Here is an 18,503-nt window from a genome sequence, read left to right as displayed (position 1 = left end):
CTCAGGCCACAGCAGGATATCTAGCCGTAGATGCACAGCAGATACCTAAGTTCCAGCAATGGAGCTTGAGAAAAAGGTCGAGGCTAGAATAACCTTTCAGCATCCACATGGAGATTGAAAAGCCCTAAAATTAGATGAGATGATTAAGAGAGAGGGTATAAACCCCGGAATAGAGCCTTAGAGAACAGCTATATTTAGAGTTGAGGGGAGGAAGAGGCATTTTAAAAAGGCAATGAAGACATATATGTCAGTGAGATAAGGTGAAGCTATAGATCTAAAAGTAAAGGGGAAGGAGAAGGAGGGTTGTCAGCAATATCAACCACCACAGAGTCATCAGAGCCTCAAAATTAAGGCAAGATAAATGAATTTGGGGATCAGGAGGTCATTGAGGACTTTTGGGTGAGCAGATTCTGAAAACAGCCTGAGTAAGAGTCAGCTGGCATCTGGGTGGATAGGGGAGCAGGGCTGCGAAGGAAAGAGTGGGTAGTAAGGATGTAGAGCTCACTAGGATAAATTTGTCTGTAGTTTCAAACAAGCTAGTAGTAGTAATATGAGAGGGGTTGAACATTCGAGTAGAAGTGATCTTTTGTGTTGTAAAAAGAAGGGTCTAGTAGGAAGGAACTAAAGATGGCAGAAAGAGAACAGACTACTGATAGAACATGACCCCAGAGGAGACAGCAGGAGAATGAGATGCAGGAGAATGAGATGCAGGAATGGCAGTCCTTAGAAAGGGCAAGAGCCATGTTACCATTGGAGGTAGGAGAAAAGCTGAAAGAAAATATAGAAAAGTGAAGGTTCAGTAGAGAAAAAGTGAGGTCATTCAAATTGAAAGGAGCCAAGGTCTTAGTACCTAGAAAGCAGAGGGAAAGATTCAAGGCTAGAGGACAGTAAGAAATATTTTAATTAATTGAGGCAATAGTTGACAAAATTTATTGAATGCCTACTCTGCTATAAGCCAAGAATTCAGTAGAGAAGACCATAAGGGATAAAAATAAAGAAGCATAATTAGGGACCCAACTAAGAAGAAATAGCATGAACTTTTCATAGAACCCAGCAGCATGGTTTCACAGTTTTACCCAGCTTCTGAAAAGTGGTTATTGAAGGAAGTTAATGGTGCTGCACAGGGTTAGGAACTGAAATGGTGAGAATGGCAGACAAGGATGGAGGAAAGAAAGATGGATTCTAGTGGCAAGAGAAGACAGTATTGGCATGGACTAAGCTGAGCGATGAGGTGAATGAATACTGAGAGGAGTTTAGAATCTAAACACTGTGATTTGGGTGTGGAGCAAGTTATCAGAAATGAGGAAATAAAGTGCTTGTAATCAGAAAAGGAATACTCTGTGTTTGAGAACTTAAAGTAAAATAGTTTCAGATCAAGCAAATTATGAAGTGCCCTGTCTGCATTTTCAGAGGTTAAATGAGGAAGTATCAAGCCACGGTATTAGATGGGCTAGAAGTAAAAATCAATGAATGTGGCAAAGGATGAGAGCGGGTGGAGAAGATGACTGACCAGGCACCCAAATCATCAAGACAGGTAGGGTGTTGTGATGGAGGTCACAGACACAGCAATAAGGATAGGGCTTGGATGTCAAGGTTCAAAAACAGAGTTTGATGGAGGCAGAACAACAGTCTAAAATAACAAGAAGGGATAAGAATGTTTTTGAGGCTGAGTGTATCTTGAGGTGCAATTCAGATTTCAATTAAGGTAAAGAATTGGAAGTTCAACCTGACAATCCATCTAAGACCGTAGAAGACTTTGCTCCACCGTCGAACTAGGAGGCAAACAGCAAGGAGTGACTGATAGAGAAGTAAGCAGGGATGCACAGCAGAAAAGGAAAGGGTTGGCTGGAATAAGATATAAGCATTGTTCTCTGCCCTCATCTACCCTATCACCTCTTTACAGGACCCTTCTAATCCTTAACATTACTTGTAAGGCATTATCCCTATTTTACAGATAAGAAAAAGCTGGTTCTGAAATTTGAGTCTTGTCCTGACTGCAAAATCTAGTCTTTCTACAACATACTGACTCTCAGTGGTCTAAAAGTGTTACTGCAGCTTTCAAGGACTAACTGGAAATCGTGTCGGACTTGTATGAAAAATGCTATGAAACACAATATATTTTTTTTGAGAATTGGCATATAACATGATATTAGTTTCAGGTGTACAACATGATTTAATATTTGGATATATTGTGAAATGATCACCACAATAAGTCTAGCTAACATCTGTCACCATATATACAGATTTTTTTTTCTTACGATGGGAACTTTTAAGATTTAGTCTCTTAGCAACTTTCAAATATGCAATACAATATTATTAACTATAGTCACCATGCTGTATATTAAATCCTCAGGACTTATTTCTTCTATAACTGGAAGTTTGGGCCTTTTGACCCATTTCACCCCACCCCCCCCAACCCCCTTCCCATAATGAACAACCTGTTCTCTGTATCTGTAAGCTTGTTTTGTTATTTTAAACAAAATCACACATTCAAATGAGATCATACCTTATTTATCTTTCTTGGCCAGACTTATTTCGCTTAGCATAACGCACTCAAGGTCTGTCTCTGTTGTCTCAAATGGCAAGATTTCCTTTTTTAAGGCTGAATAATATTCCATTGTGTATATATACATTTTTCTTTATCCATTCATCCACTGATGGACAGTTAGGTTGATTCCGTGTCTTCACTATTGTAAATAATGCCACAATGAACATGAGAGTAGATATCTTTTTAAGTTAGTGTTCTTGTTTTCTTTGGGTAAATATAAGTAAAATTGCTGGATCAGATGGTAGTTCTATTTTAAATTTTTTGAGGAACCTCCATTCTGTTTTCCACAGAGGCTGAACCAATTTACATTTCCACCAACAGTGCACAAGGGTTCCCTTTTCTCCACATCCTTCTCAACACTTATCTCTTCTCTTTTTGATGCTAGCCAGTCTAACATATGTGAAGTGATTTCTCATTGTGGTTTTGATTTGCATTTCCCTGATGATTAGTGATGTGGAGCACTTTTTCATGTGCCTATTGGCAATCTGTGTGTCTTCTTTTGAAAAATGTCTATTCAACAACTAGAATATAGAGCTATGTACTGGGAGGGCTTCGGGGAGAAGAAGAAGAAGAAGAAGAAGAAAAGGAAGATTGACAACAAATGCTAACTCAGGTGCCAATCTTTTAAAAAAAAAAAAATCTATTCAGAGCCTCTGCCCATTTTTTAATCAGGTCTTTTTCTATTGAGTTGTATGTACAATGTATTTCTTTGTGTTGCTCTTGAATTATATTCAGCTCTAAAAAGTTCTATGTGAGCTTGCATATTTAATACTGTATATTTAAATCTTAACTTTCTTTTTCAAGAAAAACATCTTGGACCCTTTTCCTTAATGATATTAAGGAACTTCCAAATACATCCTAAATGATCACATTGAATTTCTGCAACTATACCCTAAAACACTAAGTTAATATTTATATTGCATTGTTTTTCAGGTGTGAAAATGAAACCAAATTCAAAACAGAAGAGGTATTCTGGGCTTACAATTTCTGCCCTACTCCGTACTCCTGGACTGCACTTCTGGGCCTTATTTTATATCTTGTTTTCTTCGCACCTGGTAAACCAAAGGCTATTATTGTGTTAATTAAATTGTCTCTTTTTAGAGGAGACAAGCTACTCTTTTTAAAATTCCTTACATACTACTTTACTGAAATTTTTAATTTTGTATTTCTCAGGAATGTGACCAATGCCTTGGACTGTGAATTCTGAAATATATCCCCTTTGGGCAAGAAGTACAGGAAATGCATGTTCATCTGGAATAAACTGGATTTTCAATGTTCTGCTTTCATTGACATTTTTACACACAGCAGAGTATCTCACATACTATGGTAAGAGAATATTTTTTCCAGCTATAGTTTCATTTTTATTTTTCCTACTGTTTTTAGATATGCTATCATTTGTGATTGAAAAGACTAGATGGTTATATTTTTGCTGTTATAAATATCTCTGTGTGGCTTTCTTGTTCCCCAAAGTCCTTGGAAATGGACCTGGAAAAAAAGAAGAGGAATTCTCCCTTCCTGAGCAGCATTGCTTCTTGTCCCTCAGTGCTTCATAGCCTTCACCCACCCACCCACTCTCCCAACCCAAACATTTCCCAGCTATCTCCCCAGTTGGAAATCTTCACAGCAGAGCTGTTAGTTTAATGAAGAAACACAAACAACAGAGAATGGTAGAAAGAGGTAGGCAGGAAGTCTAGGGCTAATGCTTGAAGATGTCCCACGACAGGGATGGAGTCGTGCCCAAGAGCAGAATCAGGGTAGGGCTGAAAGTAGCTCCCCCAAATGTCGTGCTGGGAGTTATGCCTTCCACTGTATCGTCTATGCCATTCAGGCCACGGCATGTGCATTTCAGTGTCCACTGAGAATGGCACTTACCATTGCCAAAACTGTAAACATAACAGAAGGGTTCAAGTGAAAAGGTGTGGAGGCCATAACTCAAAGAAAACAATATTGGGAAGTGGCTGAGTTAGGAAAAAACTTTGGGAAGGTACTTCAAGTCCATTTTTACCAAAATGAAATGTCTTTCTTTTTTTAGCAAGATGATTTCTTCATTGTCTGTATAAGTTTATAGATTGTGATTGGATTCTAAATTGATGAAATATGAGGTTTTCACTCTAACCCCCTAAGCCTCTATGCTGTATATGGAATGCCTGCTGCTTAGGCCATCCTCTGATCCCCTCCCCTATCACTCACCTCCCTTCATCTCACCCCACCCCATGATTTAAGCACTCATTATTCCTTTTTGCAATAACAGGTTCGTTTGTCAGCCCCTCTCCCCTTACTGCTGGACCATAAGTCCCATGAGCTCAGGCAAGTACTACACCTTGTTCACCATTAAATTCCCAGTGCCTTCCAAGGTGTGCCATTCACTTGATAAGCACTCAGAAGTGTTTGTCAAATGAATACACATGCAGATGAATTTTGTAGATGAGTGATGAATAAAGGAAACATCATAAAAATTTATTCCTCCTCTCTTCTGAACATGCTGAATTGGTATTTACTTTTATTTAATACTATTTATCTACTGAGTATTATCTTTATAAACTCTTCTCTCTCCCAACCACCATTTAGAACATTTAGAAATACTTATTTTCTTGGAAAGGAAATGCACTGGCATTTTAAACTGGATATATATTCAGTATGTTCAGCTTTATCCCACTTGGCAATTAAAATTTTTACATAAATTCATAAAGTTATCTTCCTGACACCATGAGTATGAGCACAATAAATATTTACCCATATTTGCTGATTCCTGAGAACACATTTAAGACCTAAATATAGACTAACATCCTGAGGAAGCATTTTTTATAGAAATTCATAGACCAAATAATAGTCTACTTGGTAAGACTTCTGATATCAAAGCTCCTCTTTCTTGAATTTATACTGCCAGAAAAACATGAGGCAATAGAAGTAAAATTTAAATAGGGCCTAGCCAGACTTCTTTCTAAAATATCCCATTAGAAGAAGCTTTTTGCTTTGTTACTAAGCCAAGCTTCTATCATGTCAGTGCACCGGTCAGTCCATTAGGTCTACTGCTTTCTAGTACTGGAACAATATTTCAGTTCAGGTTCATTTTTTCCCTGTTTTTTTTGATGTACATTTTAATCTACATGTTACTGATTTATGTAAGGTATATGTTTCTATTCCTAATTTATGAATATACACCATAATGATGTATTTCTCTGGAAATATCCATGTCTTTCTATTTCCTTCTTTTTTTGTTTTGTAAGACCTCAGATTTTGATTCCTTCATAAACTATACTGCTTAGGTCTGCCTTGGACCCCATCCAGTAATGTTTTGTAATATTACTAAAAATTATCATTAAACTGTCACCAGTATACCATTTTATGTATAGCATGTGTGACTAAAGTGATCCCTTGGAGAGCATTAGATCAAAGTTCCTGGGTTGAGGTATTGAAATTCAATCAAACATGGTCTTTGATTCCTCATTTTGCATAATTCAATTAAATACCTGTCTTAATCTGAAACTTAATGTAGGACTCTAATAAGATTTATTTCCTTCCGAATAAAGCTGAGGAGTATCTGCACTGTTTAACAATCCTGACAGACATTTTTTTCATTTTCATTCCGAGGGGGGAATAATTAAGAAAGTGAGTTACATAATTGACCTGCCCTTTACATGCAGCAGGTCACAGCCTCCGGGCCTGCCCACACCTCTGTGGCTTAACCACAGGTCTCACCAGAGAAGCCCACTTAGCTTTGGCGTTTGCTTGCTTTAGATTCCTCAGATTTAATAAAAGGGTCTTGTATTTTAATAGAATTTCCCTGATGTTATTTGGCTTGGGAATCTGGGTCACAAGCAAGAAGCTGCACAGCATTCAAGAATCTTCCTAACCCATCTAGTTGGTTTTAACTGTACGAGTTTAGCACTAACAGATTTGATTTGTTACTTCTGATCATGCCTCTCTTCCTAAATTGTGAATTGTGATGAATATTTCCTCAATACTACATTTTATAAAGCCAAACTAGGTTTGCTCTGTTAGAGATTTTGGAGTTTAGCAGCCTGGTTTAGTCTAAAATGTTATACCAGTTGCACTTTTTTTTTTTTTCTGTTTCTCATCATCATGATTATGATCCTTTCTTTGTTCCTCTCTGCTAAAGATTCCAATTGTGTTCTTACCTCCACAACTTTGCTTCTCTATAAACAGATCACAGGACTTCATTTCCTTTCATTTTTTTCTCAAAACTCCCACATTCTCCAAAAGCTAGCTTGTCAGTATCACCTTTTTCATGAAAACATTCCCAATTTATTGGTCATACCAACATTGTTCCACTCTATCTCTGAAAGCATCTGTTGTGTTCCCTACTCATTTAGTAGAATTTGATTATGCTATCACTCTTTTGAGCAGCTAACATCCAAATTCTAATAAGCATGTAACATACATTATTTTATTCTTGCAGTTTGGCAAGGCAGGAATTATTTTCTCCATTAAATCAGGAAACTAAGGTCAAGAGAATTTAAGAAACTGCCCAAGGATTCAGCCTGGGTTGCTTTGTGATTGTCAGACTCTGAGCCATGGTGCCTTCCTTTCACTGTAACACTCAGCCATGCATCCCAGATTACCTAGTATTATTTTTTGGTTATTTACCAAGTATAAGACATAAAAAAATGTATGTTTGTAGTAAGTATTCAATGTGAACCAAACAAATGAAATAAATGAGCCCTATATTTGTAAATAGAGTTGTGTTTTTATTAAAGAGAATTTGATTTATACAAGTCCAGCTCCTTAAGATTGTATGGCTTCTGATGACTTAATCTAACAAACTATGTCTTGATTTAGTCAACTCTTTAATATTTTTTCTAATTTCTCATAATTTATCTCTATTTCCCTTCTGTTTTCTCACGGCTCCTCATTCCAGAGAGCAGATTCTTTTGGGTGGCCAATTGAGCAGCATTTTTCCTCTGTAGTTTTCCTTGAGCCTTCCCAAGAAATGTTTCTGTGTATATTCCTGAAATGGTTATTTATACGTATGTCTTTAAGAATGTAGTCTTAATAATGTCTTTCCTATTCTGTAATGATTCAGCAGAACTGAGAAATGTTAATTCAGTTCTTTAATTGCTATGCTATTCATCTTAAAGGCATATTTGAAAGTCAAGCTTTATGTTGTCTAGTTTAGCCCTTTATTTCAGATCTGTTACTCAATATATTCCATCTGGCAGTCAACAAGAGCACATTCATTCTCTAGACGCTCCAGTGTGTCAGGCTCTGTACTAGGAAACCCACAGACAAACAAGCCATAGACTCTGCCCTTAAGACCACTTTTGCTACCGAAACAGAAGAGGATGTCTCTCTCTCAAGCATCTCATAACCATCTCTCCAAAACCTGGTCCTGATTTGGGTTGTAAAATTTATAGAATTATAAACTTAAATCATAGCTGAGAAACCATCTTATTTTGCTGAATAAGGAAACTGAGGGCCAGAGAAGAGGTTAAATGACTATTTAGAAGTCACATAGCAAGATTGAAATCCAGATTTTCCAACTCCCAATCTGATATCCTTTCTCCAGCCTTTGTCCCATTAGTTTGTCATCTTCCTTCCCCCATCTCATATACAGGATGGTCTGGACCAAAGGCCTAAAATTAGGCAAGGGCTCCATTATAGTTTTATAGTTAGTTGTTTCCAACCATCGAAAGTGAAAGCATAGGTTCTTATATTTAAATTGGGAATTGGACTATATAAGGAAAGGCCATCTTGGAAATATGTAAGAACATGCTCAAGTCACATACTCATATATCTCATCCATCTTGGCTTGCTGAATTGACACTTGGAAAACACAACCAGGTAGTAATTATGTCTTTGTGGTTGTGCTGCATTGACATGCATAGTCTTATAGCAAAACAAAATTCTCTGACCTCATGGAGCTTACATTCTAGAGGAGGAAAATAAAACAAATTAGTAAGCTTCATAGTATGTCAGATGGTGATAAGTGCTCTGCACCAAAAGAAAAGGAGGACGACTATAAGGATCTAAGAGAAGGAACAAGGAGACTAGTTAGGAGACTCCTGCAGCAGTGCAGATGCGGGAAGATGGCTGTCAGATCACAGACATCAGCGGAATGAGGAGAAGTGGTCATCTTCAGATTATATTTGAAGGCAGATCCAACAGGACTAACCAGCAGATTGGATACTGGGCAGGAGAGTGAGAGAAAAGTCAAGGTTGACTATCAGACTTTTGGAATGAGAGACCAGAAGGATAGAGTTGCCATGTACTCCAGTAAGTCATGAGTTTAGCAGTGTCATCATTGTCTGTGGGTTCTGGAAATACTAGATAAATGAGAAAGAAATTTCTCCCTCACAGTGCCTCCAGTCTAGTAGACAAGACAAATAATGCATGCACATAATTATAATATTTCTTGGTTATTATGCTAGGAGGCCTCAGCAAAGTGCTGTGAAAGCACATAGAGAAAAGTTATCTCTATCCAGCCACATGAGAAAAGACTGCAACCAGAAGTTACATCTGAACCTGGTCTATCATTCTTCTTGAGTTTGGCCTTACAAGTTTAGAAAGGCAAATTACATTATATTCACAGGATTAGAACAATTAGAGTAAACCAGGCTGGCAGTTATTTTTGGTTCCATTTCCTACCACAGTTATGCATGACTGACCAGAAAGGAAAGTCAAAATCAAGGACTGTTTCTAACCTAGGCCCCTCTCTCTATATATATAGACCATATTTATATAGACCAAGTATATCTATGTGTATTTATACATACATATTATTTTCCATTGCAGGAGCCTTCTTCCTTTATGCTGGATTCGCTGCCGTGGGACTCCTTTTCATCTATGGCTGTCTTCCTGAGACCAAAGGGAAAAAATTAGAGGAAATTGAATCACTCTTTGACAACAGGCTATGTACATGTGGCGCTTCAGATTCTGATGAAGGGAGATATATTGAATATATTCGGGTGAAGGGAAGTAACTATCATCTTTCTGACAACGATGCTTCTGATGTGGAATAAATTTCAGCTGCTGATATATTTAGTCATTTAAACAAACTTGGGGGAGAAGAGCAGCAATGGATGACCTCACTGCCCTACTTCTAATCTGGTTCTTTCCACAGTCTAGTTTGGAATGACTTCATATTCTAGAATATTTGATTAGGAGGAAGATACAACCATGATGACATTGTTTTTTTCACAAGCAGAAATGTAAAAAAATATTTACAGAGATTTTAAACTAATAATTATTGAGCAAATATGTGCAATTCCTTCCTGAGGCAGTCTAAAATGAATACTGTATCCAGTGACTTCAGTGGTATCCTTTTTTCCTAAGACCATATATAATTATTAGTGGCAGTTGAGTCAGTGCTGATCTAGCCAAATCATAATATGTATGATATACTTATAAAGAAGGATTCTGGGATATGATCCAAGGGTGTTTTCTGTCAAAACATGGCCTATTGGCCCTAAATTTTCCTAAGGACAAGTAGCTTATCTGTGATCAGCTATTAGAAAGTAAATTCCCTTTAAGCTTTCATCAACAGATTCGAAAGTGCCTCCTACAAGGGCACAGCTGTCCTTATCTCCTTTGGATTCCATATTTGGTTTCTCTCTCCAATTCAGCTCTTGAGCGTTCTTCAGAAACTGACTATGTACAGGCTATTTTGAACATTATGAAAAGCAGGTCTTTTAGGGTTTATTTTCATACATATTTTTTTGCAGCACTGATAAGTATGCATTTGCACAGATAAGCTAACAAGTTTTGATAAGTATATTTTATTACTAGAAAGTAAGAAAGAGAAGATTTTTCTGGACCCCTGATCGAGTTAGTCACTTAGGTATGCAACTTCAACACAAAATAGAGCTAGATCTTCAACTGTACTTCAGGGTCAGTTTTTGTTCATGCCAGAATCACCTGATATTCACCACACCTGCAGTCGTCAACTCTGGAGTCCTATTTGTGCCTTCATTTGTGTTAAATAGCTGCTAGCAGACTATTTTTCCCCCCTCTTTTAATCAAATTTCTCAAACAAAAAAGGAAGAAAATCAGTGACAGAAATAATCCTGCTGTTATTGATGCTTGTTCAATTAAAGAGTGGGACTTATTTTTTTCTTAACTTATTAACTCTTCCTAATGGAATTGTCACATTTTATTACCTAATAGTACTTTGTCTTTTTTTACTCTAAGAACATAAACTAGTTTTTATTTTTGCACACCCTGTCTTCTTTTCCCTGACAATTTACCAAAAAAAAAAAAGATACATAGATTTGTCTGAGAGTGTTTCCTTTTTTCTCATGGTTGGCTTGGATTTTTTCCTTCTTGTCTAAAAATTGGGATTATCGATTGGAACAGATTGCTGGTTCTCATACAGCACATAACTTTAAGAAATGTTGACTTACCACATGCCTACAATGTCTTTTCAAAGTGTTCATTGGTTTTTATGCTCATTCATCAAGGAACTCTAATTTTTGCTCTTATATTAATAATTATATAGTATGTACAAAATTATTCATAAATTACTTATTAGTTCCAGTGAAAATATGAATGACTCACCTGTGGCCAGTTAGGAACACATAAGTTTGGTGCATGTTAACATGGCTCTAAACATTAAATAAGGTACTTTTTGGAATGAAAAGGTGGCTGTCTCTAAATTCAATGTGTTTCTGCCAGTCTCCAAGATGTTTTGTTCTTCTCTTAAAGTCTGGCTTGTTCCTATCACAGTTATCAAAGCTGAGAATGTAGCCAAGAAGGTTCATTCTCTCAGCATCCAGGGGTATGATACGTGTTTAAACGGTCACTTTACTGGCCTAAAAATCCTTCAGCCAAAAAAGTTTTCTCCCTTTGGTCATGTCATGTAATAAAAAATATTATTTTTTCCTTCAATTAGGTGCTTTGACAATTGATTTATAAGGGGATAGTAATATTAATTTTTCCCAGAAAAGCAGATGAGATTTAATGGAGAAAATTATTATTCTATTGATATTTCTTACCCCGTAAGAAATTTCTTATCTGTGTAATATTTCTCACAGAACAAGTGAAGTGGAAAACAAGCTACTGTGTGGTAAAATCAGAATATGATGGGGAGAAAAAATATTTAGACCAATGAAGTGCCCTCTTTAAAAATTTATGTTTCTGATTTATCCAAGTAATTGCCTCAATTCTTCTCTTTATTGTATATATAGCCTTAACTATATGCTTACATACTCAGCTGGGCTGAATGCACAGTAACTTTATTAAAGGAGCAACTCGATTCTTATTATTTCCTAAAGCAGAACATGGCCTGTTCTCCCCGACATAAGCAAATGGTGTTTGCAACTTTCCATCCATAAATGCACATAACAGGGAAAATCAGCCCCAGTTCTCCTCCCCATTCTCCTCAGCTTCTTTAAAGGACTATTTGTTATTTATATAATGATAAAGATAAAGAATATTCCATATCTTTGAAGTACAAGACAGAGAGGCATAGTTATAAGAATTATTTATAATTTTTTAAAAACAAATAACTACTTGAAAAGGCACCTTATAAAATTAGGGTATTATTTTTAGATTCAGTGAACATTTATAGTATATTAAAAATTGAATGTTTGAATTTTGCAGGCTTTTTTATATTACGCAACTTTTAAGTTCTCAGAGTCTTTGGCTACCACTATCAACTTGAAAACATTCCGTTTTCATTCCGAAACATCATGAATACATATTTTATAGGACGATTTGCTTATATGTGTTATATTTGACTTACCATATTAAAGCACATTAAGCATCATGCTTTTAACTGAAATTATAGGTTTCCTTCTAAACATGCTGCAGATTCAACAGAGGTATATTATGTTTTAGGGAAATTTACTGAAGGAGGTCATCACCCCTATTGAGGCTTAGCCTGGGTGGCTGATGAGATCTGCACTAGACTTAAGAGAATATAACATTTCATCTGCATCTGAACACACAAGGCTGAATGTGATGTCAGATAGGTTTTACACATTTGGTATTAATATTTTTCTTCAATATAAACATTCCTAATAATTTTGATGGTTGCACCTTAGTCAATAATTATCCAAGACATGATTTTTAATATGTATCTAAAGATCTAAATTAAAATTAGACTTAAAATGTAGTATTTCCATTTGAATTTTGTTCCCAGTCATATGCGGTAGTTAGTTCCCTGATGGAAAATGCTATGAGAGTAATGCTATCAAGTGCTTTTTCATGATTTTATTTTACCACTGAACCAGATTTTAGTATATGTCTAAACATTATTTTTTAAGTTATTCACTCTAAAATGGTAAATCCATTAAAGCAAAGAATTTATAAATTGTTTACTATAATTTCAAAATCAGTTATCCAGAGGAAGAATGAAGAGGAAAAATGTAAGTTGACAACTTACCCTTTTGCTTTTACACAGTAAAATTGAAATGTATTCTAATAATCCACAGATCCTGGGGGAGGACAGTCTAGAAAATACTATCCATATGTTATCTAAGAGAGTCTCAATTTATAAACTTCATCAGTGTCATTAAATACTGTAATACAGTGAGGGGAGTGGGAGGATTCTTTTGATTTTATTTCATTGGCATAGTAATTAAGAACAATAAAATTAATGAGATGTTTTGTTATAATCAGATTTTTTTTTTTTACCGTTCTCCTAGTTATAAAATCTTAAATTATACTAAGCACATAACAACTCAGATTTATACAGTTATTGGGACAAGTTTTAAATTACCAATTTCAGACCTTTGCACTAACTATGAATAAAAGAATGACATAACAGGTCAGGAGCAGAGAATTCATAATTTGTGCTTTATAGCAAAACATATTAAATTGTGGATAAAATTTACAGCTCATGTGTAGCTGCTGCCTATAAAAGACTCAGAGGTGTTCTCTGGATTAACGTTAATATCCTATTTTCTGTCCTTTTCTATCAGTTGTCTTAGCCTCATGTACAGTAATGTTAAGCTAATTTGATGAAGTGATTTAGGTTGTAGCAGCATATCAATTATCAGTACATTCAGTTCTTCTGGGTGAGCAGTATTGCTACTATTTTCTAGAAAGGGTAATCATTTTAAAATGCCAAACAGCTAACTGCTACCAACTCTCTTATATATTATCTCCTAGAGAAGGAAATTTTTGTCTGCCTATATACATCAGAAAGATAGTTCCTAAGAGTATTAATGACGTTCAGAAGTACATGAATTTTATCCTCATAATTTGCTTGTGAGTGTAAAACAATGTAATTCCTATAAAACTTTACTTTGTATGTATAAAACAGTCTGTTGCACTTGAGTGATTTGGTCTTTGGAATGTTAAATACTTTTCATTTAGCAGTAATATTCAGATTTTTATTTTAGACAGTTAAGTTCATGTGTTTGATTTTGTCACATCAGTATAAATGAGAAAAAGAAATACAGCTTACAAGTACTCAAAAATAAAAACCAGTATTTTGTAAAGTTTTAAAATGTTAGCAAATTTAACATCATTCCATCTTATTTGAAGGTTAAAAAAGATGAGATTTAACTCTAGCCAAAGTAGAAATTTATATTCTACATGTCCAAACTAGTTCCTAGCGGCTTTTGGACTATATCTCACTTGATGTTATAGTATCTCTTATTTGTAATAAATGTTCAAATTTCTATTTAGAAGCGCTAATGTACATCTAGATTAAATCAAAACAGAATTTTATGCTTTTAAAATGTTTTCAAAATATATATTTTAATTTCTAGGTGCATGTTACATAGTGTTTAACACTTCACATGTCTTGGCAAATTCAATATAAATATTTATTCCTACACGTGACATATGGGATATCTCTCAAAAATTATGAATATTTATCATTTCCTTCAAAGTCATTCTAGCCTATAGCTGTATCAAAAGTATTGTATATTTTATGGAGATTTAGTGATGTATATGTAAATGTTTTTTAAGTTATTTTATTGAAGTTCAATCTTTACATAAAATGAAAATCTTTTTTTAAAAAAAGTGTCAGTGCCAGAACTGTAAATGAAAATAATCAAATAAAAGTTAAGACAATTCATTACTCATATATCTCCCTTGCACTTTTTATTTTCTCTACATCTCTTCCTTAGATTTTAGGATCTAGGTTACACAGTAAAAGCATCTACAAAGATTACCTACCTCTATATATTTATGCAGGCCTACTCATTTTAATGATATTTTCCCTCTTTTGAGCATAGGTAAACACAACTATCTTTGAAACATATTTTATAGGGACCAGCCTGGTCACATAATGGTTAAGTTCACACACTGCATTTCAGCGGCCCAGGGTTCATGGGTTCAGATCCCAGGCATGACCTACACACTGCTCATCAAGCCATGCTGTGGAAGCATCCCACATACAAAAAAAAGAAGAAAACTGGCATAGAGGTTGGTTCAAAGACATATTCCTCAAGCAGAAAGAGGAAGATTGACAACAGATTTATCTCAGGGCCAATCTTCCTCATCAAAAAAAAAAAATTATAATACCTAAAAATTGTTCCAAGGAATTACTCCAAACATAAAACTTTGAAATGAAATGCTTAGGAATTCTTGAAATATTATTTCTGGTCGTTCTCAGAAGCAGACATTGACATGAACCATTATATTAGGTTGACAAAAATTATTTCTGGTTATTGCTTTGTAAATGAAAATGAAACACCTGCTGGATGAACAGTTGACATTCCTCCTGGAACTCCGTTGCTCTCCACTGTCACTCTGCTCCAACAGCAGCTTTCACTACAAGCATTACATTACTGTTTGATCTGGGCAGCCACTAGACTTTCTCCATAGTTAGGGTGTGCCATCCCAAGCCCAACCATACAAATAGCCCAAGGAGATCCTCTGAAGACACTAGATCCACGGTCATTCAAAGTCTTTCAATGAAGTTGCATCTTAACCAAAGATTCTCATCAGCAGGTAAGGCAAAAATCCTATAAATTATCATAAAGTGTCCACCCACCTGGACACCTGACTAGTATATATGTCTGTATCAGTGGCCAGAAAAGTCCTCATTCAGTTGCCTAATCCTGTGGGGTAAACGTTGTCATCCTTTTATGGATACTAAAACTTAAGTTCAGAACATTTTGGTGATGGGCCCAGGATCACACACTAGGAAGTGGTAAAAAACTTTTCTCTGCAGTGAATACTCCAACAGTCTTCCTCTCTTGGTCCTCATTTGGAATGTTGTCCTGTCAGACCCAGGCAGAAAGATTAAAAAATAGACATTGTGGGCCCAGCCAGTGGCGCAGTGGTTAAGTTCACACACTCCGCTTTGGCGGCCCAGGGTTCACACGTTCAGATCCTGGGCACAGACCTACACACCCTCATGAAGCCATGCTATGGAGGCATCCCACATACAAAATAGAGGAAGACTGGCATGGATGTTAGCTCAGCGACAGTCTTCCTCAAGCAAAAAGAGGAAGCTTGGCAACAGATGTTAGCTCATGATCAATCTTCCTCGCCAAAAAAACAAAAAGAAGACATTGTGGGATTCCTGTGTAATAACTTAAATGGTGTGCAGAAAAAGAATCAGATACCTCATTTTAACCTGAGGTATAGACACAAATCCTGAAAACCTTTGATTTCAGGATTCTTCTCCAAATATGAAGCAGTATACAGTAAAATGTTTTAACAGATCAGACTGAATACAAATTGTCTAGGTTTTAATCTCAGCTTTTCTGCTTAGTGCCTGGTAACCTAAATTACTCATTTTCTTGTCTATAAAATGGAGATGTTGTCACTATCTACCCCATAGATGTGTTCTGGGGGTTACATCAGTTAATCACATAAAACATTTAGAGCAATGGAATGTGGAAAGTGCTGGGTAACTGTTGGCTGTTCTTAGTATCACCATCCATATACCATCCCTGGTGCCGCTAAGGTCATGATGCCCAAGGAACAAACAATATTCTTATAAATTCCCTTCCTGGGAACAACTGCTAGGGACAGGAGCACATGGGCTTCTTTGACATATGTCATACAGTCTGTGTGACTGCAGCAGCCAGGCTCCCTGCTGACCAGAATGCTTTGAGCTCTACCTTTCTCCATCTCTTTTCCATGCGTATCCTCCTAAATCGCACAGTTGATGGGAAGCACGACCTTCTCATATTCTCCAGATTATCAGGATTTAATGTACACATTTCTATTTATGTGATCTCTCAGTCAAGAAACAAAAATAATTTTATAAAATCTTTAAGTACTCTATCATTTAAATTCCTTTCAGCATTTAAAAAATAATCCTTGAAATCCTCTCCAAATGAAACTATTAACTCTTCACTAATAGTTATATTGAAATTAAACTCATACAATTATAGATGTTATGAATTCAACATGAAATATTTATGGTCTTTTTTTATCTTTCACATTGCATGAACTTTTCCACTACAGTTACAAAAATTAATTTCAGATGATGACCATGCCAAATAAGTTCATTTTTTACATGAAAGAAAAGATTGGCATGCTTTACTTTTAGCAAATGGATACTAAACTCACAAAATAGATTTGTTAAAGCAGTAGTTCTCAAAGTATGGTCCTCAGATTAGCAGCACTGGCATCGCCCGTGAGTTTGTTACAAATGCAAATCTGTGGGCCTCACCCGACCTACTGAATCAGAATCTCTAGGGATGTAACCCAGGAAACTGGGTTTTTTTTCTTTGAAATATAATTGGTATATAACATATAAGTTTAAGGTATACAACATGTTGATAAATTGCAATATGACTACCACCATAGTGTTAGCTAACACCTCTATCAGTTCACATAATTATCATTTCTTCTTTGTGGTGGGAACAATTAAGATCTGGTCTCTTAGCAACTTGGAAGTTTATAACACAGTATTGTCTATAATCACTATGCTGTTCATTGGCTCTCCAGGACTTACTTGTCTACTAGCTCCAAGTTTGTACCCTTAAACAACATATCTCCAATTCTCCCAACCCCCAGCCTCTGGTAACCACCATTCTACTCTCTGTTTTTACAAGTTCAGCTTTTTTACATCATGATCTATATTTTAGCAAACTCTTCAGGTTATTCTTACACACATGATAGTGTTAGAACTACTGCATTAGAATTTTGAAATCATTTTAAAAAGGAATCAGCAGGGGCTGGCCCCATGGCCGAGTGGTTAAGTTCACACGCTCCGCTTTGGCAGCCCAGGGTTTCACCGGTTTGGATCCTGGGCGTGGACATGGCACCACTCGTCAGGCTGTGCTGAGGCAGCATCCCACATGCTACAACTAGAAGGACTCACAACTAAAATATGCAGCTATGAACTGGGGGGATTTGGGGAGAAAAAGCAGAAAAAAATATATATTGGCAACAGCTGTTAGCTCAGGCACCAATCTTTTAAAAAAAAGGAATCAGCAGCATTTTCTTTCAAATGGTGAGCTCATCTAGCAAATAATAAACTGAGTGGATTTATATGCAAGTTACTTAGGAATTCATAAAGCTAAGTCATTTCCACCTCAGGGGCTTTGCACGTGGTGTTACCTCTGCCTGGTATGCTTGTCACTCTATGCTTTATGTATCTAGCTCCCTCTTGTCATTCAGATATCAGCTCAAAATCATCTCCTCTGAGCCTGCCTTGCCTATACAATTTAATCACCTCCTTCCTCCCCAATATATTATCATGTCACCTTGTTTTATTTTCCTCCTAGTATTTATCACTATTTGAAAATTTTCTTTCTCATTTCTTGTCTGTTTCTTCAACTAGAATATACACTGCATGACAGCAGGGAACTTGTATTAAAGACTACTGACTCTCCAGCACCTCATACAGTGCCTAGCACATAGTATGTTCTCAATAAATATTTAAAGACTGAATGGATGCATGCATTGCAGGTGCTCCTGTGGCCCACAAAGGAGCAGTGGAAGTTTTTCACAGACTGGAAAAAAATGATTAAAATTCCACATGGCACCAGGCCATTATCAAAGAGCATGCTTTGTAAATGAACCTCTGTATAGCAAAGATGCTTTAATCCAATAGCAAATTCCATTTGGTATATGAATA

This window comes from Equus caballus, chromosome 16, assembly GCF_041296265.1.
Source record: "Equus caballus isolate H_3958 breed thoroughbred chromosome 16, TB-T2T, whole genome shotgun sequence".
NCBI lineage: Eukaryota > Metazoa > Chordata > Mammalia > Perissodactyla > Equidae > Equus > Equus caballus.
Note: the sequence above shows the minus strand (reverse complement) of the source record.